This window comes from Mus caroli, unplaced genomic scaffold (genome assembly GCF_978045245.1).
Source record: "Mus caroli unplaced genomic scaffold, Mus_caroli_1 scaffold_9, whole genome shotgun sequence".
Taxonomy (NCBI): domain Eukaryota; kingdom Metazoa; phylum Chordata; class Mammalia; order Rodentia; family Muridae; genus Mus; species Mus caroli.
The window spans coordinates 31180677-31204666 of record NW_028227264.1 but is presented as its reverse complement, the minus strand read 5'-3'; the positions used below and the strand labels follow the sequence as shown (position 1 = coordinate 31204666).

At 35.7% G+C, this 23990-nt stretch overlaps 1 protein-coding gene and 1 pseudogene across 14 annotated transcripts in view; both read right to left on the bottom strand.

The window, feature by feature from the left end:
• The window catches only part of LOC115032149 (triadin-like), a 280731-nt gene that overhangs the window by 61523 nt on the left and 195218 nt on the right, over positions 1-23990 (bottom strand). The window lies entirely within an intron of this gene.
• Positions 10229-23017, bottom strand: LOC110303491 (lipopolysaccharide-induced tumor necrosis factor-alpha factor homolog pseudogene; annotated as a pseudogene).

Here is a 23990-nt window from a genome sequence, read left to right as displayed (position 1 = left end):
TCAGCACTGCCTCCACCATTATTACAATGAGCTTCCTATCTCAAGAGCTTTTAAGTATTCCAAAGTTAATAGTTTAAATTCCTCATCACCATGAAGATTTTGCTGATGGTTATACACTGTAGGAATTCCTTTACAACATAACAACCTAAAACACTCTTCGATATTATCATACCAGGTCAAAACAGTTCACGAATATAGCTCTCATTATATGTTCTTTGAAATAAAATATCACCTTTTCACATGTTTGTAAATTTTATATCAAAAACAATTGCAGACATATGATAGTAACCTTAGCATGCTATATGTTCTCAATCATTTGCTGATTGGTTTTATTAAAATGCTTATTCATTTTTTTCTCTTTTCTTTTTCCTTTTCTTATTCTACAAATTTTTATTTATTATAAAATATTCCCTAGTTCTTCAGATCACAATGATACACATCATCAATAGAATTGTGTGCATAAATTTAAGTTAAAATATTCTTTCTTATATTTAGTAAGTTTTAAATGGTTAAGATATTCTTTATAATATAAGGCAGAACTCGGAAGACAGATATTCCATGTTTCCTCTCATCATCTGAGAGAAATACAATGAGATATTGGAAGAAAAGAAAGAAGTAGTTAACCATAGCTGAATGGCAGTAAACATTTCTGATATACAGATTAAAAAGAAAAATATCACTTAAAATTCTTTCTGCTATTTACCTATTGCTAGTTCAAAATAATCTAAAGGTCATAAAGTTAAATAAAAAATATTTCTTTTAGTTTTTACAAGTTACCTTTCTTTAAAAAGTTAGAAATAAATATCTCATAGAGCAGAAGTAAATATTGAAAAAGATGTTAGTTAGGTAACAGGTAGGTGTCAAAATGGATACTGCCTTTTGTTGTAGATACCCGCATCACCATACAGGAGGAAACACAACACTGTGCTTCCGGGAAGTAATGATGCACCTTTGCCTTCATGACTAACCAGGAAGAGTGCTGACAACACCGCATACTTTATACACAGTTCTTATTTTTTGCATTTATATCTGAAGTTTAGGGAAAACTTTTGATTTAAACATGGAAGAGGAACAGATCACTACTTCTTGTCTACAGTTTAAAAATGAAAACTTTCCACTGACTACAAAGCTAATGCTATCATCTTTGGTTCTCTCTTGGAGTCTTCCTGAGACCAAGAGTTTTAAGTTTACAAGTCACTTAAAATGGTTGCATTCAGTCATAAAAAATTAGAAAATCACTACCTTTCTTTCCATGCTATGGTATTACTTTCATAAAAAGTTTCAATACTCTTTCAGGTTAAAACTAAATATTTGATGAAAAAGAGTATCATTTTTTTAACTATTACATGATTATATGCTAAAATTTGTGCAATTTAGACTATGCTGATATTCCACCTATTCAATGTGTCTTCTTAAAACTCTACCATTTGCTCTAAAGTACTCAGTTCATTTTGATTTTTATATATACTTGACATAGAGTCACCAAACACAAAAACTATTGTGGATTCCAAGAAGTGCTTGCTGACAGGAGACTGATATATCTGTCAGATCCTGACAAATACAGTGGAAGAAGGTCACAGCCAACCATTGAACTGAACATGGGGTCCCCAATGGAGGAGATAGAGAAAGGACTGAAGGAGCTAAAGGGTTTGACAATCCAACACCAATATCAACCAAGCAGATCTCCCAGAGGTCCCAGAAACTAAACCACCAACCAAAGATTACACATGGAGGGACCCATGGCTCCAGCTACATATATAGCAGAGGATGGTCTTGTAAGGCATCAATGGGAGGAGAGGCCCTTGGTCCTGTGAAGGCTTGATGCCCCAGTGTAGGGGAATGCTAGGGCAGAGAGGTGGGAGAACAGTCTTATAGAAGCAAGGGAAGGGGTGGTGATATAGGGGGTCTTAGGGATGCAAACTGGGAAAGGGGATATCATTTGAAATGTAAATAAAGAAAACACACACACACACACACACACACACACACACACACATATATATATATATATATATATATATATATATATATATATATATATACATAATTTTCTGAATTTCCTGGTTCATTATCTATATAATTGAGCTCTCCTGGGATTTATGGTTCCTATTCTTGGAACAGACACTCCTTCTGACTAATTCACAGTACATAATAGTTGTCTTCCTTCAAAGAGCATAAAAGCCAACCTCATAATTATGCAATTTATTGATCACAGACTATGTATAAAGTTCACATTAGTCATTTCTAGTCAAGGTTTTTTCCAGTCGATTTCCCTTTCTTTTTTTCTTTTCTTTGCTTTTCTTTTTTTAGTAAAAAAAAAAACTTCATTGTAAATTAACTTAGTCACTCAAAAATGCATCCGTCCAAACAATGATTTTATGCATCTCAATATACCTCCATACAGCTAGATAGCCATTCTTTACCCAATAATTGTATAGTTACGTACATCATGCCTTGTTAAATACTCAAGTTTACATCATATAAAACTGCTATTGATACTAATGTTGAATTTCAGACACCTTCAGTGCATATTACTCTTCCTAAGTTGACACATTGATTCTCTAGAATCACAGAACTTATCAAATGTCTCCTGTCTTGAGGTAATTTATTGTCATGACTTACAGTCTGTAGTCCAACTTCCCAACAATTGTCAGCTGTAAATTGGAAGTCCAAGAATCTAGTAGTTGCTCAATCCCACAAGGCTAGTTGTTTCAGCTGGTCTTCTGTAGAAGTAGATTCCAACAGATGTGCTTTAAGTAAATTCAAGTGGAGAAAAAGAGGGAATCTTCTTTCTTCCAATGTCTTTAATGCAAGTCTCCAGCAGAAGGTGTGGCCCAGATTAAAGGTGTATACCACCATGACTGGATCTGGGACTGTTTTTTTCCTTTGCTGACCCTGAACTCCCCTTGAGATCTGCTTGTCTTTGCCTCCTGGGATTAAAGGCCTGCACTACTTTGCCTGGGCCTAAGCTTTTCATAGTCATTATGCCTCAAGATCCAGGTCAGAAACTTGTGACTTCCAGCCCTGGGCTAATTATATTTGATGTTAATTCAGTTCTCCAGTGAGTGGCTTTGAACAAGGAATGAGTCAGCACTCAGGTGACTTCCTGTAAACCTCTTTCCCACCTTAATTTGTAAAATAAAAGAGAGCTGATGATTGGGCAGATAAAAGGGAAGTTGGAGAGGAAAGTAAGGAGAGAGAAGAAGGAGAAAATGCAAGAGGGAGAGGATGCAGAGGAGGAGGAAGACAAAGAAAATCGGAGCAGAAGCACATGGCCTGGAGAAACTGCAAGTTCTAAGGAGACTCAAACTGTGGAAGATGGTAGTGTAGTGGTAGGTCTGCCCAATGTAATCATATTAACTGTGTTGTGTTTTCATTGCTGGGGCATATTTGCATGGAGATTTACCATAACATACTACCTTGCCTGGGTCTAAGCTTTTCATAGCCACTATGCATCAAGATCTCCATGCCAAGATCCAGGTCAGAAACTTGTATCTTCCGCCTCAAAATCTGTATCACAGGTGAGACTTCCAATTCTAGAATGTAGTTCATTCTAGATATAGTCAAGTTGACAACCAGAAATAGCCATTACACACATTCACATTATTTTGGGGAGCAAACATGATATTAATATTTATATGAGGAAATATCAATACAATTTTAAATAGTTTTATTAATATTTTATATCTGCTATTGAGATTTTTCTCCATCAGAGTAAAAACTTAACCTAGGAAACACAACCTTCAGAATTTGATGATACATAAAATGTGTGGCAAATGATCAATGAATAGCATCTTAAAATTTTAAAATAACGGGTTTTTCATACAATATATTTGAACAGTTTTTTTCCTCCCTCAACTCCTCCATGATATGCCACACATCCCCACCCTTCAAGCTCCATATCTCTCTCTTGAGAGAACAAATAGGCAAATAGAAAAGACAAACAAGAATAAAAGAAAATGAACAAACAAATAAGAAAGTCCAGGAGAAGCACACACACACACAAATACACACACACACACAAACACACACACACAACATAGAACCACAAAATCAGAAACCATAATATATGCCCCCTCCAAAAAAAGCCCAAAGAAAATAATAAAAGACAAGAAAAGAATCTCCAAAGTACCTTTGAATCCATACTGTATTGGCCATTGCCTGCTGGTCATGGGACATGCCCTTACTGTGGATTGCATACCCAGAGAGACATCTTTGGAGAACCTAAATATTTCATTCTGACATGTTGTTTATTGGAGCTAGCTTTTTAGTTGGGTGTGGTAACTCATGTCTATTTCCATATCTCAGATCTGGTCATATCTCATTTGAACCTGTGGAAAACCTATGTATGATGATGGTAAGTTTCTGGTTTTGAAAGGAACAGTTACATAACTCATTGTACATGCAGAAGGCAAGCTGAAGCCTAACTAAAGCCTTCATTCCTACCCTGTATAGATTGTGAGAAGTCATATAGGCTCCAGTCTTGTTGTGTGTAGAAATCAATATTCCCTTGGTATTATATTCCTCTTCTGGCTCTTATCATCATTACCCCTATTCTTCATAGTTCCATGAATGCTTAGGGGGAGATTTGGTGGAAACATTATGTTTAGAATTGAGTATACCAAGAACTCTCACTCCCTGGACACTGAACAGTTGTGGGTCTCTGTATTTCTTTTCACATAATAAAGGAAGAAGCTTCTCTGATGATGGTTGAGTGAGGTCATGATCGATGGGTATAGCAGAATGTCATTAGGAGTCATTTTGTTGTGTTCCTCTAGTATTACAGAAGTATTTGACTTTTGAATGAGTCTATGGTCCATCTAGCCTCAGATTCTCGGCCACCCAAGCAATGTTAATCATGGCATCTATCTCATGCACAAGGCTTTCAATCCAATCATATATGGTAGGTAACCCACACAAAATTGTGTCACTACATTAGTTCATCTTCCATGCAGCATACCATTGTATATCATAGTCTATCTATCTTTCTACCTGTCTCTCTGTGTCTCTGACTCTGTCTCTGTCTCTCTCTGTCTCTCTGTCTCTCTGTCTCTCTCTCTCTGTCTCTCTCTCTGTCTCTCTCTTTCTGTATAAATCTCTCTCTCTCTCTCTCTCTCTCTCTCTCTCTCTCTCTCTCTCTCTCTCTCTCTCTCTCTCTCTGTATAAATCAGGGTGTTAGGATGTAGCTTCTAGCTGCTTCCTCAGCACCATGTCTGCCAGCTGTCATGAAAATGACCTAAGCATCTAAAACTTTCTTTTTATCAAACTTGCCTTGGTCATGGTATCTCTTCACAGCAATAGAACAGTGACTAAGACAGATGTTGGTACCAGGGACTGTTGTATTGCTATGACAGGAATGATCCTGGTATTTTTTAGAAATCTATAGGACTTTGAAACAGAAAAGAAGTTGGACACTTTAATAAGGGATTACTAGGCCATCCATGTATGTATATGCAAAGCATTGCTGAGTATGATTTGAATGTGGCAAACATCAAGAAGTTTCAAAAGGGAAGAATGTTAGTAACTGCCCTAGAGACCATTCTTGAGAGATTTTGCAAAGAATATGCTGCTTTCCCCTCCCTGTCTTAAAAACCTGACTGTGGCTAAAGTGAAGTGTTTTAGATTAATAGTGATAGCAGAGAGGGTTCCAAGACAGCCTACTCTTAATTTTGTCATGTGGTTATTAGTAATCACTCCTATGCATACCTATAATGAAAAGGAACAACTGGACAATGAAAAATGCAAAATAATGAGCACCAGGAAATGTTTGTTGAATCCAAGTCTTGTGACCAAGGGAATAAAATGTTAAAAGAAAAGCCCAATACTAAATGGAATAAAGGGAGATATAACCTTACAACAAGACACCACCTCCCATCTGAGTTTCCCAATCGTGAAAATGGAATTAAAGGAAAGATTAAACAGTGAAAGAAACTATCAGAAAAAGAAAGCTGATGCAAATGTAGCTGAAAAAAGGGATCAAATTGCAGCCCTAAACAAAGGTGCTTGGTCGCTTTAGCCATGTTGTCATAGTGGTATAGTAAGTAGTACTATGGTAGTAGTATAGTAGTAGTAGCAGCAGTAGCAGCAGTAGCAGCAGCAAGCAGCAGCAGTACTAGAAGTAGCAGTAGTAGTAGTTCCTAGTTCTGGCTTCATTGTCAAGAATACCAGAAAACGTTATAGAATATCTTTCCAAGTCTTTTGACTGAGGAAAGCTGCTGAGGCCCAATCAGTGGCAATGGATGGAAGTCCAGAGAGGCCATCACATGAAACTTTGAAAGGGAGCTGTGGATTGTGAAGACCTGGAATATCTGCTGAGGAACCTGCAGAATAGGTTTGGAACTAGTCTAAGAATCAGAAGTATGAGGCAGTCAACAGGAGTTGGAAATCATAAGAGCACTTTGACATCAAACATTGAGATGCAAAGTTTGGAGTTTATCCTGCTGTTTTTGGTCTTGTTTTATTTAAGTCCATTTCTTCCCTTTTGGAATTCTAATATACATTTTGTGCCATTGTATGTTGAAAGTATATGTTGAAAGTGATCCTTTTATTCGGATTTTACATGGGGTTACAATTAAGAGATTGCCAGGAGTCTACAAAGAAAATTTGAACTTTAGATTTCTAAAGAATGTTGAGACTGTAATAGACTATCGGGACTTTTGAAGTTGGCCTGAATGCATTTTGTTTTGCATTTCGATATAGCTACAAGCCTATAGGAGTCAGGGAGTGAAATGTGGAGGTTTGAATAAAATTATGAAGTGGAAATTTCCAGTTTCATTGGAGACCCATTTGTGCTATGTGATGTTTTTTCAGGAAACTGTCTTATGAGAGGATGTTTTGCTAAAGCAGACACATGAGAACAAACATGTGGTTGTTTTCTGGAAGCTGTCTTGTGAAAGGGGATGTGTTGCTTGCTATAGCAGATGCTTGAGAGGACACATGATATTTGGAAAGGGTATTTTTAAATTTAATTACTTGTATCCTTGATGCAAATTTTCTTGAGTTATTTATATTTTTAGATATTAATTATATCTCAGATATATAATTGGTAAAAATATTTTTCCACTATAGAGCCTGAAGTTTTGTCTACATGATAGGGTCCTTTGCCACACAAAAGCTATTTTATTGAGCATTTTTGCCTTTATATTCATAAGAGAAATGTGTCTATAATTCTCTCTGCAGTACTAAAAGAACTGTCTCTCCTTTCATTGATTTTTTTTGTTTTGTATTGTTGTTTCTATTTTATTTTTTTCAAAACTGACGTATATCATTTCTTGCCATCTGTTCCTCATGTGTGTTATTTATTTATTGTATTAGAGGTGTGCCATTAAGTTACTACTATAAAGTCTCACCATTTATTTTTATGTAGACAGTGCTATGACTTGCTTCTTAGAATCAACTTCATTGTGTCCCATAGGGTTGGACATTATGTGTTTTTTATTCAATTCTAAAACATGTCTCTATCCCTTCCTAGTTTGCACCATCACCCAGTTTTTTAATGAGTAATGAGCTCTTCTGCTGCCATGAGTTTATAAACTTTCTTTGTTTTGTGGTGTTGCTCATGTCCAGCTTTAAACTATGTATGTCAGAAATAAGGGTGCTATTTCAAATTTCTTAAATCTGTTGAGGCTTGCTTTATATCTGAATAATGTGGCCAAATTTGGAAAAATTTCCGTAAGCTGCTTAGAAGAACGTATTTTTTGTGTGTGTTTGGGTGAAATGTTCTGTGTAGGTCTATTAGGGCCATCTGATTGATAACATCATTTAACTCCAGCATTTCTCTGTTTAGACATGTTTTCTTAGCAAGATAACATATTAAGGTCATTCACTATCAATGAGTGAGGAACAATATATGATTTTAAGCTGCAGTTGTATTTCTTTCATGAAATTGGACACTGTGTGGTTGGTGTATAGATGTTTATAATTGCAATATCCTCTTGGTGGATATTTCCCTTGATAAATATGTAGTGTTCTTCCTATCTCTTCTGACTTGGTTTCAATTCTATTTTGCATGTATAAAATAGCTACTAAAATGTCTATGTTTACTTGCTTCCTGGGTTCATTTGCATGGAATATTGTCACCCTTGCATTTACCTGGAGGTGATGTTTATCCTTGAAGATAAGGGGTGATTTTTGGATGCAGCAAAAATCTGGATTCTGTTTTCTAATCTATTCTGTGAGTCCTGAATTTTCAATGAGTATTTGAGACCATTCTGTTCGATAGTTTTCAGTGTGCAGTTTTTACTTATTCTTGTTATTTTGTAGTTATAGTAGAGTTTCCCCACACATGTCTCTTTGATTTGCTAGCCTGCTACTTTTTGTCCTTTGTCTCTTCTTGGGTATAGTTGAACTCTTTAGATTGTTCTTTTCCTTCTGATGCTGACTTCAGTGCTTGATTGGTAGATAGATACTGCTTTACTGCTTTAATTTGTTTTTTGTCTTGAAAAGCTTTTTGTCCTCCATCAACTATGATTGATAATTTTGCTTACACTTGTAATCCCTTAGAGTTGTAGAACTAACCTCTCATAGCTTTTAGAGTTTCCACTGATATATCAGGTGTTATTCTAATGGACCAAGCTTATGTTAGTTGATTTTTCCCTTGAATTATTCTTTCTTTGTTTTCTCTCTCTCTCTCTCTCTCTCTCTCTCTCTCTCTCTCCATATATATGTTTTATATAATATATGTATGTATGTATGTATGTATACACACACACACACACACACACACACACACACATAAATATAAAACAGGTGATCCGAATCGATCACTGAGTGACCAAATATTTTATTTGTTTAAAGGCTATATCATCAAAGTCATGTCTGGTACCAATAATTCACTACAAAAATGGCAGCTAGTGCTTCTGGATCATTGTATGAATATCTCAGTCAGTGGCTAGGAGTGTATCTTAACAAATATGCAGACTTCTGTTCCAGTCAGGTTGACTTCATACACTGTTATTTGCAGCAGATCCTGTATAGGTTTAGGATGGAGCCAGGGCCTCCTGAAAATCTGGCTAGAGCGTGTCAATATTATACATGACAGAGTAATCACCCTAGAAAGAGCCCTGAACTTGTCTTTGGCATCCTTCTACCTGTTCTATTGATGTTGGAGGCCATGGTGATGGTACCATCAAGCTCATCTTTGAAAAATGAAATCATGCTTCAGATTGTGTTGAGGGAGTTCCAGTGATCAATCTCTCAGACCTAAAGCATGCGTTCAAATAGACTCCCCTGACGCCCCCAAAGAGGCCCAAGAGAGACAAGGTTTTCTAAACCACACCAAACCCACATAGGCAGTCAATGAATTTACCTGTTTGTTTTCTGTCAAAGAAACACAGAACAAAGAGCCCAGTAGGTCCAGAGGCACATGTCTAGAGCCCTGTGTATTTGAGAGGTGAAGACTGAGGATCACCAGGAGTTCAAGGCTGGCTTGGGTAACAAAGCTGGACTGTATATTAAAAACTAAAACAAAACAAACTAAAAACACATGAGCAAATGGAGAAATGAAGGGTGTATCATGATTACAAAAATTATTTTAGAAATGTCTCCCTGCCAAGTAATTTCCACAGGTGGAATTCACAGAAACTATGTGAGGAAGGAGCCCCTTCATAGGACCGGGACTGAGAAAGAAGGGGCTGAGAGCCATTTGTTTAGTACTTGAAACCTCATTTGTTTATGTCTGGTGGGTATCTGCACCCCTTCTGTGTATTTGGGGGGTTGGGGAGGGGGGTATGAAATTAAAGTGATTCTGAGAACTATAGAACTACAAAATCTTTAAGGGGAGGTTTCCAACATTGGGGATGGGGAGAGACAAAAAAGATTAAGCCAATCAGTGAAAAATAAGACAGACTGTGGCTTTGGGTTTGAGACTGGCACAAGAAGAGCCCACTGAGGAAAAGGAGGCAGTCAATGGCAAACCAGCGGAGGCGATGCAAATGGAGATGCAAAAGGAGATGTAAATCACAGTTAGTAGGAGTAATGTAAGCAGGTAGTAAACCCTTGAAACAACATACAAAGTCCATGTTTTTGCATGTGCAAGGCACTACTCTATTAGAAGTTTCTGGGTTTGGATGTTTGTTACTTTTCCAACTTTCCCCACCCACTAAAAGACATGAAAATGGAGCCCAGGAAGAGATGATATCAAGCTCTTCTGGCTGTGTTGGACAAGGGTCAGGTGACTTCCAGTAACACTTGTCTACTATCTCTGCTGCTGTGGCTGCCTGGCCAAGTCTTACAGATGCTTGTAGATACTCAGGAGTGCTTTGCAGTTGGAGTAGTAGTGGTCCACATCCCGCAGGGTGTCTATACAGAATGGATGAAGCAATGTCCAGCAGACACAGACGGCCAGAGGAGAGCCAGGTGAAGACTCAGGTATTGTAGGACAGCTGGGTCACGATCACCTTACTGCAGGAAGGACAGCACATCTAGACAGGGTAGTCATAGAAGGAGACAGGCTGCTGCTACACATAAACCGTCTGCACAGCAATTGCGTTGGCATTTGGAACAGGCACAGGCTGGGTGTAGTAAGAAGGTGGATTCATGCCCTTCCCATATGGGTCTGTCAATGAGCCCTGTGGCTGGTCCCAACATAGGTATTGGGGCATTGGGTAGTAACTGTTGACACCCACTGTTTCTTCATAGGCTAAGGGTGTGGTGGGTATTACAGAAGGACCTGCAGCTGCTTGGCAAGGACCTGGAGCTGATATTTTATCACTGCCTCCGTGCTGCCAGTTGAGCCGGGAAGTCTGAGCTGGCCACGGGCGCCTGTTCTGTATATTTAGTGTTTTAATTACTATGTGTCATGAAGAGTTTGTTTACTCGTGCTTTTTGGTGTTCTGTACTTTTTGTATGTTTATAGGTACCTCTTTCTTTTGTTAAGGGAAATTTTGTTGAAAATATTTTCTGTGTCTTTGACCTGGGTTTCTTCTCCTTTTTGTTGTTCTCCTATTATTTAAATTTGGTATGTTCATACTTCCCTAGATTTCCTGGATGTTTTGTACCAGAACTAAAACAAAAATAATTAATGTTCCCTTGGTGTGGAGAATCCTCCCCCCCCCAAAACCCCACCCCCACGCCCCGCTTCCTTAGTGCCTGGGATTCTTTCTTCCATGTCCTGTACTTCCTGGTAATGTTTTCCTAGTGGATTTTTGTTTGATTTTTCTAAATTTGCATTTGCAGTTGTATCCCAATTTGAAACTGCTTTAATGATTTTATCTCTACTTTCATGACTTGAACTGTTTTTATCATTTCATTCCACTGTTTTGTTTTCACAGACTTCATTAAGGAACTTATTCATATTGTTTCCAAGGCCCTTGAACACATTCATAATCTATACTTTAAGTCTTTTCCTTGTGCTTCTATGTTGAACTTCCCTGTCTTGATTGTTAAGGATTGTGTTCTGAGCAGTGGTTCCTGGTACTGTTGATGGATGTAAGTCTTATTGTTATTGGGCAGAAACTGTGCCTTAGTTTCTTTTGCCCTTTCTGGACCTTTGGTAAGTGTTGAGGCTGTGGGATGCCTGGTAAGGAGTGTTTCTGCCAGCTGATGGGTAGCGGAGAGTGATATGGGTGAGCTATGAGATAAGCCTAAGTTTTAAGAAAGATCTAAGTGAATCCTGTTCACACCTAATGGTGTCTTCCACAGAAAATTGGATATTTGGTGAGTAGAAGTAAAACAAATATTTATCTGGAAACTCAGGGATGAAATGGTTAAGGGGACTCTGGTCCTGTACCAAGAGTCAGAAATGCGAGTGGATGAAGTTGAGGTTTGCTGAGGTAAGTAGCTGCTATTCAGAGCCCTTTGTTGTTTTAGAGCTTAATGAATAAAAGCTCATTTTACAGATGACTTTTTCTATCAATTAGTAAATATGTTTTGAGTTATAATAAAGTGTAGTTCCTAAGTAGGTCTTGTGGGATCACTGAAATTAAACTAACCCCAAAATATTTATTAAAAAATCAGTAATCAAAGGATAAACTTTGAAGCTTCAGGGAAGAAAGCATGGCTTGTGAAGGCATTAGAACTTGGATGCCAGAAAGCAGGGGTTTGCTTCTTTTTTCACCTTTTTCACTGTTTATTTTTCTCTTAAACTAAATGATGCATAAGAATACAATTTCTCATTTGGATAAACATTTGACACTGGATGTCTTCATCTTGAGCATTTTGGAAACTTAGAACCAGCGCTTTCATGCCAGGCATTCACTTTGCCAGCCTGTTGGTTTCCTTTATGAAATGTAAATTGCTGTTGGGCCTAGGGAGTAGAGCTGCATTAATGAGTTTTCAGCATCATCAACACTGTGTTCTGAGGTAGAACACACAGGCAATAACTTCAAAAATGCATTCCAGGAAAAGAAGAAACAAGTCCAACTTTGTTTAGGAGTTTCTGCTTCATCCACTTAACAAATTGGTGTATAAATTAAAGAATCTTCATTTGTAGAACCCTTCTATTTAAATACTTGCAAAACAAAACACTAGTATATTTGATAACTTTTATTATTTTGTTGACACCTAATAGTTTCTTTTAACTGCTTGAGCACACATAAGGCTTACATGTGAAATAAAGTGGAATAATGATCAATATCATAGTAGCCAGTGATATTTTGCATTTGGCACATAGTATTACCTCCCAAGAAAGTGTATTAAGTGCATTATCTATTTTATTTATATAATGTTAATTAGTAATCATTAGCACTTTACCCTCAATACCATATACCTTAGCTGTTGTGGGTGGATTTTTGTTCTTTGTTGAAGAAATGGACATGCTATATAATATTCGCAAAGATTGAGCCACTTTACAAATGACAATATGAGGCTCAATGATCCAAACCCATTTTGCTGAGTAAAGAGAACAACTTTGATTCAAAGATAGATTATTTTTCTCTAATTCTAATGTTTTGAGGGGAAAATCTCACATCTTTAGTATTATTGCTATATTAAAAGTTTTTAATCATGACAAATCTAAAACAATAATAATAGCTGAACTTTACATAGGTAAACTATATTACTTAGATTATATTTAGACTTAGATAATTGCACATACTTGAGTCCAGCTACTGAGGTGTCTGTTTTGGAGTCAAATCATAAAATCACAATCTATGTTAGTTAGCTTGTTAAATTGAGTTGGTAAGAAGAAATAATTCTGAACACCAGTAGAAAATTGATAGTAATCTCACATATTCAAGAGGTAATAATGCTTTGAGAACATTTTCTGTTGAAACAATAGATTACAGAACTTACATACAGAAAGGAATATTATCTATTTACCATTTGTTCAGCATATTGAGCTTTTGTCTGAGGCTTTAAGGAAGCGTGGTGGCTGAAGACACAAGTCTAGAGTGACTGTGAAGATGAATTCTGAGTCCACTGAGATAATTGTGCAGGGGGCAAGGTATTCTTAGAATTTCTATTTTCACATTAATAAAACCAGTATTTCTGTGAAAATTCAATTGAATATTATGCATGAAGCCTTTCAAAGTTCCTGGGTACTCAGTAGTCAGTGTGCCTTTGCTACTTTATTAGTATTTGTTTTTCTGCACTCAGAAATTAATTTTAAAAATTAAGTATTTAAGTTTATTTTAAGATAAATCGGTGGCACTTTTGTTTGAATTATATTGATGATATTCTCTAAACGCCTGGTTTTCACATCATCTGAGTAAGCATTCTCAAGCTGTTAGGTCAACATAGAAAAACAATTATTCTCTGTAAACCCTGATAGGCACATTTTTAATTGTTGTCTTTGTAACTGAAGTGCTTAATATTTTATGCAGTCTTTTTCTGGGCAAGATACACAAGGAGTTTGGTGGTCAGATTGGTTTGTTGAGTAGACTGAAAACATATACTAAAGACAGAGGGATTTGTCTCTGTGCAGCTCAGATTACATACACACATTGTTCCTGGTTCATTCTGTCATCACTTCATCCCCTGTCTTCTTTGTGTGCTTGTAAGGTACCACAGTTTTGATAGTGTCAGCCTGTCTTTATTTCTATTTTATTTTATGCCTTTTTATGTATAGGCTCATTAGTCTTTCTTTCCCTGAAGTTTCCAAAGTGCGAAGTATTTAAATAGATAAGATATAATTGGGACCCTGTCTTGAAAAACCAAAAAAAAAAAAAAAGATATAATTGGGGTTGGCTGCACCCAATGTAGATCACACAAAAGCTCTTCAATAAGAGCAAGCCCCTGTATGGCTTAAAGATGGAAGGATAAATTGGATGTAGTGCAACCAATGATCCTTTTAAGACTTAAAGCATTCAGTAATTTTACAACAGTTACTTGCTAAGGTGATAAACAAATATACTCTGTGAGTCCGTTTGTTTGTTTGTTTGTTTGGTTGGTTGGTTGGTTTGATGGTATGAAGAAGTAAATTCCCTAAATAAACTTGTCTTTCTTTCTCAGGATAGTGGTTTGAACTTAAGTGGGAGTAATTACCAATAAGGATTTCTGGTATAAGTATGCATCACCTCATATCTGGGTCATAATTGTAAGTATAGTATATGATACTATATGAAAAATGATTCATTCAAAAAAGTTTAAATAACTAATTGGATTGATATGACATTTAAAAATTACTTCAAAAAAAAAAAAAAAAAGACCGTATGTGAGTGATGAGGACAGTATATTCACTAAGTAACAAGTAGTTTTCAGCTTCAGTTTACTTTCTCCATTTTAGTGAGGGCTTAAGTAGAAAATGCTTATATATATTTGTGTATTCATGTGTGTATGTGTGTGTGTAGAATACAATGCTGTAAACATTTAAATGCTTACAACTATGTATATTTAATATATATAATGCTGCACATACCACATATTTTCATTGTCAGCATGACTCATGCTAAGTACAGATTTTAATTAAAATTATTTTAAACAACCACACCTGAATAGACAAGTTCCCAATTAACTCACTGTCAAGACCCTTTCCTTCATTTTTGTTTTCCCTTACAAGGAAAATTTACTAAATGCATTATGTTATATTTTAAAGTAATTTATTGCAATATATGTGTTACTTTAGAAGGGAATAATGCATTGTCTTTTATTTTTAAAATATATAGGTCACATTTTGTTTATTTATTTTGTGTACCTTTGTCAAGGTCAAAGGAAAGCTTACAGTTGTCTGTTCTCCTTTTCTACCATTTTGGTCCCAGGAATCAAACTAAAATTGTAAAGCTAGGCAGCAGGCATTTTCCAATACTAAGGTATCTTACAGGCTTAGAAAATGGTATATTCTAGATATAAAAATGTACCACCTATTACTTATTCCAGTTCTTTTTTATGCATTTTAGAAGTTGTTTCATGGTTTCTATGTAAAAGTGTTACAAATATATAGTTAAACTTATTCTTTATACATAGACATTTGTTTCTGTTGTTAATAGTATCAATTTAAATAATAAATATTTGTATTACCTATTGCTGAATTTGTGCAATAGTTTGATTTTATACCTAGGAATTTTTAAAAGTTACCTTATGCTGGCTAAATCCATATGAATATAAATGACATGTTCATGGGCATAACAATATAGTCTGCAAAGGCAATTCCCCAATATTTCTATTTTCAGTTATGACCCATTTCTTCCATGGAGGCTTTGTGTGATACAATGTTCAAATTTAAATGTCAGTTTTAGTGTATTCTTCACTGTTCTGGATATGCCTATGATAACAGAACTGTTTTTCTTTTTTTTTTTTTTTTTTTTTTTTAAGATGATGATAAGATATTTTAATTTGGAAAAGACACATTATCCAATGCAGTGTAGACTGATGAATTTATATATATATATATATATATATATATATATATATATATATATATATTTGTATGGCTTCTTCATGACCAATGTGATAATCTGAAATGTACCTTTCCCCAACAAGGCCACTTCAAGGAATATATCCTACTGAATTTATCTTGCACATGTGTAAAATACATTATTATTGTAATATTGCCTTTGTTTTTTTTTTTTTTTTTTTTTTTTTTTTATTACATATTTTCCTCAATTACATTTCCAATACTATCCCAAAAGTCCCCCATAGCGCCCCCCACTTCCCTACCCACCCATTCCCATTCTTTTGGCCCTGGCATTCCCCTATATTGGGGCATATAAAGTTTGCAAGTCCAATGGGCCTCTCTTTCCATTGATGGCTGACTAGGCCATCTTTCGATACATATGCAGCTAGAGACAAGAGCTCCGGGGTTCTAGTTAGTACATCATGTTGTTCCAACAATAGGGTTGCAGATCCCTTTAGCTCCTTGGGTACTTACTCTAGCTTCTCCATTGGGAGCCCTGTGATACATCCAATAGCTGACTGTGAACATCCACTCCTGTGTTTGCTAGGCCCCAACATCGTCTCACAAGAGACAGCTATATTTGGGTCCTTTCAGCAAAATCGTGCTAGTGTATGCAATGGTGTCAGCGTTTAGAAGTTGATTATGGGATGGATCCCTGGATACGGCAGTCTCTAAATGGTCCATCCTTTCATCACCGGTACGAACTTTGTCTCTGTAACTCCTTCCCTGGGTGTTTTGTTCCCAATTCTGAGAAGGAGCACAGTGTCCACACTTTGGTCTTCATTCTTCTTGAGTTTCATGCGTTTAGCAAATTGTATCTTAAATCTTGGGTATCCTAAGTTTTGGGCTAATATCCACTTATCAGTGAATACATATTGTGTGAGTTCTTTTGTGATTGTGTTACTTCACTCAAGATGATGCCCTCCAGGTCCATCCATTTGGCTAGGAATTTCATAAATTCATTCTTTTTAATAGCTGAGTAGTACTCCATTGTGTAAATGTACCATAATTTCTGTATCCATTCCTCTGTTGAGGGACATCTGGGTTCTTTCCAGCTTCTGGCTATTATAAATAGGGCTGCTATGAACATAGTGGAACATGTGTCCTTTTTACCGGTTGGGACATCTTCTGGATATATGCCCAGGAGAGGTATTGCTGGATCCTCCGGTAGTACTATGTCCAATTTTCTGAGGAACCGCCAGACTGATTTCCAGAGTGATTGTACAAGCTTGCAATCCCACCAACAATGAAGGAGTGTTCCTCTTTCTCCACATCCTCGCCAGCAACTGCTGTCACCTGAATTTTTGATCTTAGCCATTCTGACTGGTGTGAGGTGGAATCTCAGGGTTGTTTTGATTTGCATTTCCCTGATGATTAAGGATGTTGAACATTTTTTCAGGTGTTTCTCTGCCATTCGGTATTCCTCAGGCGAGAATTCTTTGTTCAGTTCTGAGCCCCATTTTTTAATGGGGTTATTTGACTTTCTGGAGTCCACCTTCTTGAGTTCTTTATATATATTGGATATTAGTCCCTTATCTGATTTAGGGTAGGTGAAGATCCTTTCCCAATCTGTTGGTGGTTTTTTTGTCTTATTGATGGTGTCTTTAGCCTTGCAGAAGCTTTGTAGTTTCATGAGGTCCCACTTGTCAATTCTCGATCTTACAGCACAAGCCATTACTGTTCTATTCAGGAATTTTTCCCCTGTGCCCATATCTTCAAGGCTTTTCCCCACTTTCTCCTCTATAAGTTTCAGTGTCTCTGGTTTTATGTGAAGTTCCTTGATCCACTCAGTCTTTGTCATCTTGATTGCTAATCATTGATAATGAAGCAATGCTGGAATTTTGTCAATTTTTTTATAAAAATAATTTAAATATTGGTGTTCATGTATATCTCAGGTATCTATAACTAGGCACTTTTCATGTCCTTATTTGTTATGAGTTAAGAAGTCATTGTGTCTTACAAAAGCCTTATATGATTAGCTCTTTTATTTATATAATTTTTGTGTTAGATTGTTAAGTGGGAGCTTATATTCTGAAAATGTCCTTGTATTCCATTGACCAAGAAGACTATCATGGTGCTCATTTTGATCAAACATTTGAAATGTTTCTTCCTAACAAAGCCCTGACTTCTGTTTGTCTAAGACAATAAATATACTTTAGAAATATTACAATGCCACCTCTCCTTTCCCTTTGCAGTGTAGATAAATCTCCTGGCCTTGTAACCAGCTTTGCAACTCAGGTATGTCTCTCAAGGATCTCTGATTCACCCTTTTGTTATGAAACTATGGAGAGAGGTAGGGCTTCTCTTTAAGTAGGAGTCTGATAACTGCCCATGTGAAAGCATATTGTGAGCGAATCACAGTTATTCTGCCTCTTGAAGTCGATACTATAGAACAGCTCAGTTGGTGTCAATAAAGTTGAACACAGTTTCTCTTTCCTAGGGCACTAGTCTCTCTTACATTTCATATTCATAGTGAATCAAGACTTCTAGCAAGATAGACGCTGGTTTAGTTTTTCATTTAGATTCTCATTGACATTCATAGTTATGATTGTCTCATAATAGAGCAACTTCAGTATATTTCTTTCTAATTTTATCATCTGATATAATTTGTTTAACATATAAGAAACTGCCAACAAATCCATTGAGTGTCACTTTGAAAATAATGATTTCTGATTTATTCAAATTGTCTAATTTTTTTTAGTAAATCATTATTATTCACTTTGAGGATAATTTTTCATTCAAATTATCCTCTTTTCAAATAACTTTTTGTTATTTACACATATTTTCCAAACTGCCTTCTTTATCTAAATGTTAAATATATTTACATAAATTTCAGTAATCTGTTCATCCATGATTTAAAACTTTGTTTTGTCTGAAAAGCATTACTGATTTTCTTCATCTCTCATCTGCAATTCCTCTCTTTGTTCCCTCCCTTTCTCCCTTACTCTCTCTCTGTTGCTTCTATTCTGAGGTCAGTTTTGCCAAAGATTTTCTATTTCATTAATTCTTCAAAAATATTCCCAATGACAGATGTTCATCAACACTATGGATAGAAATTGTCACCTGCCACATGCTGGGTGAGGTAAAAAAAATGAACGAACTATAAAAATTTGGCATATATAAAAATTGGAACACTATTCAGTCCTATAGAAAATATTATCATAAAATACTCACAAAAATGAATGCGCTTAGTATGAGGTCACCCACTCTCAAAAGGAAAAGGAGGACTATGCTTTTTCCATATGCTTAATGTACTCCATAATATATGTGTATTTGTATAAACAAGTGAGCATGTAGATACAGTATAACATGTAGAAAACAGACTAGGAAAGATTAAATATTAAGAGACGCTGAAGGATTGAAGACAATGAACATTTTTTAAAAGAGAGTAATAGCTCCTTGCTTTTCTAGTTACAACTCTACCTTGGATTTTTCATTTTGATGGTGAATATATACATACAAATATATTTAATGGTCAAAAGATAAAATTCAATATGAATTTTCACAGCTTCTGTCTTGAATGGCTAGTCTAACTGTGTGGAAGATCATTTAGGTGTATAGTTCTTTTTTATTTTGGATTGGTTAATTTTCATGTATGATATAATATTATATATACATATATATAATATTCCCCATAATAAAAACATAAAATATACTTTATGTATTTAAAAATAAACTTTAAATTTATAAATATAACCTTTAACAACATTTTTCTGTTTATCACTTATGATAACATTTTAGGATTCTTCTTGATCTTAGATAATATGAAGGCTTCACAGGGAAATTTTATTGCTACATCCCTTTAGCGGAACATTGCTATTTGCATTTTATCTAGGCACCTGGCCTATCGAGTCTCAGGTTCTTGATTATCCAAGTAGTCTTGGGAATGGTTTTCATGAAGTAGATCTCAAATATAATCAGATATTAGTTGGTTACTACTATCAGCTTTATGCCACTATTGTACTAGAGCATCTGGCAATCAGGTTACCATTGTAGATGGAAGTTTATAGCTGGGTTGGTAATGTGAAGAGTAATTTCCAGTACTATGGACCCTAGATAGTAGATGTCAAATAAGGTTCTATACAGGTACCAACTCAACTTCTTCATTTTCAATGAATTTGGTAGGTATTATCTTCAGAAATAGGGCCTTAGAATCCTTGGTTATTTTTATTTTCACTAAGCATATTGTTGTACAATCTATATTTGTTCATTTAAGAGAAGAGGTATTTGAAAGTATAAGAACATATTGATTTGTGATTTTTTTTTTAAACACTGGACCACAATACTTGAACATCTCCTCAAAGAATTTAACACTAAATACATTTATGTCTTTTGAGTTTTGTTTATTTATGCTTTGCTTAAAAGCAAAAATAAATGTTTAAGTAAAAAATCTGTAGTATGTAAAGAGCATCAAAGACCTAAAATGCAGCTCATTGTTGAAGAAAGATAAACAAGAAAATTAGCACTTTCCCTGACAAACTTTAATCCAGTGTTACATAAAATGGGTTGCAAAAATGCTTTATGAAAAATGCTGTGTACATCACTATTGCTCCTCAATGACCTATACACACACAGAGGATAAATCAATTTTTTTCTCCAATATTAAGGCTCAATAAATCCCTTGCAGATTAAATAACTTTTATGCAACAGAAATTGGAAAAGTATGAGACCTACTTTGGTTTCCCCTTTATTCTTTCTATCTCAGGGTTTGCGCTAAAAGCACTATGGAGATGAACTCTACCCATGGCTTAGAATATTCTACCTCAAGGTGGCTAAAAGTATGCCAAGAATGAGTGAAATAAGCTAGGTACAGAATAAAGACAACACACCTCACTAACACATATAATCAAGGTCAACAAATATCTATTTTGTGATCTTTGATGCTATGGGAGAGTTGTCTGGTGGGACCAAGGGGGAGAAGGGTGATAGCTAATAAAAGGTGGACAGTTTCAGTTAGGTGAGTGAAATTAGCAGCACAGCTCTATTGCTCAGAGGAATGACTACAATAAATATAGACACATCTTGTAGATTTTTAAAAAATAGATTTTAATATTACTATAAAAGTAAATGCATGGCAACAAGTTTGCTACCAACTTTGATATAATATTCCCCTTGATAAAGACATATAAAAATCTGAATATATCCCAAAATGTACATAATTTTTTCAACTAAAAGAAAATTTGAAAATTGTCATGTCCTTCAAATCCAGAGTTTTCTGGGGCATAATCTAGACCTACAAATGACATAACAAATTTGAAAATTGATTGGTGACAGTGTCCATACTGCTATTTATAATGCTATAAATAAGTAGACTTAGCTTTTATGTTTACATTTCAATATGTAAAATTGATATCAAACACCCTGGATGAAAAAACACACCAGATTTTTTTCATTTTTGTTTGTTTTTCATTTATTTGTTTTTGTCAAGAATGGAGTAAGTCAGTGCTTGCAGATATATATATATATATATATATATATATATATATATTAGAAATATATATATTTCTACTATATATGGTGTCTACTGTGCTGGTCTGAAGACTTCAAGATCCATGTTATATTGTATTGTTTGAAGGAGGCAAGTATATGTGTTTGTATGAAATTAAAGTAGTTATACAACATAAATTAGACAGAAACCTCAAAGATGTCTTTACTGGAGAGAGAAGCAATGCATGAAAAATATGCAAGAAAACTAAATAATAACCTCTATTACCAGAATTGGGCTTGTTTGGTTTGGTTTGGTTTGGTTTTGGTTTAAATGTACCAAGGCCACATAAACTTGTATGTCTTTTGAGGTTTTAGGAAAAAGTTTATGTCTTGGATACACCATTCGAGTAGCAAAACCAGCAACAAAAGGCAGCAATGTATGTTAATTTTCCTTGGCAAAAGCTTTTTACTTTTCCTTACATAAAGACTCAAGTCTAATGATACTATTCTCTAAATGCCTAATTCATTCATGCTATATTTCCTGTAAATGTGGTTGCCAATGTCTTTTCTGTCGTGATGCTGCTTTTAGAATTTTACTGTGATTCAACATGGGCTTGGACAATACATGTCAGAGGATCTATGTGATACTAGTAAATGCAGAAATTTCCTGCATAATAGAAATAACTTCTGAAATACATTGAATTGAAATAAGAAGCCCTTTAACAAGTGAGATCCTTCATCCTTCTTCAGAGATATTTTCACAACAGACTTCAAAGAGACTTTCCAGGGAGAAAATTATGACGGACACTTTCAAATTCCCAAATCTTATATGACATATTACATTTTTCTTTGAGTATTTCTTAGTAATGATAAGTTATTTCAAAAAAAATGAAAAAAAATTTTCTCTGAAATACATATCTAAAAGACATTTTGGTGCTTTATTCCGAATTGTTTAAAAAACAAAGAGGTATAATTCTAAATGAATAAGTATCAGCATCAAAATTATATATTTAAGTGTGTATAGATACATATATTTATAGGATTTTCTAATTAGTGTGAAGATATTTGCAAAGAGTAGATAATAGTAAACAATAATGCATGAGCTACACATTCCCATGACACAGATACCAAGTAAAATAAAAGTATCTCAAACTGTATTAGAAGTAAAGCATAGTCGTTGTAGATCATGAATTGCAAAAGATGTGCATGAAATCACAGAGGCCTATATAAATATGTGTTCAGAGAGGAAGATAGAAGGGAAGTAGAGATGGGGAAACAGGGGAAAGAAAAGATGAGGGGAGAGGAAGGAATGGAGAAAGACAGACAGATAGAGTGACAGAGAGACAGAGAGAAGAGAATGCTGAACCTATAAAAATATTACCCTGACTCTCCTGTTTTACCACCATGTAATGTTTTGGCAAAGAATGCAGCTTCTTTTTGCCATTATCCTAAAAAAGTTTCAGAGGCTAAATTGAAGAATTTTGCATTAATGACATTGTCAGAGCAAATTTCAAGGCAGCCTAGTAATGATGGTCCTACTGTTGTTACTGACCACTCTTACAGAGATCTATAATAAAAAGGAGAAAGTAGAGCAAAGAAGAATGCAAAATGTGCTGTTTGAAGATAGAAAACAACACCAGGAAATGTAATGTTGGAGCCAAGCTCTCTGCAGCAGGGGATAAAATGTTTAAAGGAAAACTCAACACTAAATGGAATAAAGGTAGTGATGACCTCAGGCCAAGACTTTACACAGCTAAGCTTCAACTTGTAAAAGGGAATTTGAAGAATGACCATGCATAGACTGCTTACCTGGGGATCCATCCCATATACAACCACCAAACCCAGACACTATTGTGGATGCCAACAAGAGCTTGCTGACAGGAGCCTGATATAGCTGTCTCCTGAGAGGATCTACCAGTGCCCAACTAATACAGAAGTGGATTCTCACAGATGTTCATTGGATGGAGCACAGGGTCTCCAATGAAAGAGCTAGAGAAAGTACCCAAAGAGCTGAAGGTGTTTTCAGCCCCGTAGAAGGAACAACAATATGAACTAACCAGTACCCCCAGAGCTACCTCGGACTAAACTACCAACAAAAGAAAACACATGGTGGGACTCATGGCTCTAGCTGCTTATGTAGCAGAGGATGGCCTAGTCAGTCATCAATGGAAGGAGAGGCCCTTGGTCCTTTGATGGCTCTATGCCTCAGTATTGGGGAATGCCAGGGCCAGGATACAGGAGTGGGTGGGTTGGTGAGCAGGGAGTTGGGGGCAGGGATAGGGGGTTTTCAGAGGGCAAACCAGGAAAGGGGATAACATTTGAAATGTAAATAAAAAAATATCTAATAAAAAAGAAGAAAAAGGAAAAAAAGAGAAAAGAAACCTTAAGCAGTGAAGAAAATCAAGATACTGGAAGCTTATGCAAATACAAGTCAAGGAGGGATCTAAGGTCCAGTCCCAGCAAATAGAACTTGGCAGAAGCTTTTGTTCATGTTGTTTTGCTCTTATTATTAATGATAATAGAAAGATGGGGTAGAATTTTCTACATGATTTTGGAAAAGCTAAACACCTAGCTATGAAGCTATGTAGCTATGAGGCTATGAAACTATGCAGCTATGAGGCTATGAAGCTATGTAGCTATGAGGCTATGAAGCTATGAAGCTAAGAGGCTATGAAGCTATGAAGCTATGAAGCTATGAAGCTATGAGGCTATGAAGCTATGAAGCTATGAAGCCATGAGGCTATGAAGCTATGAAGCTATGAGGCTATGAAGATGAAGAGCAGACTGCTTTGGA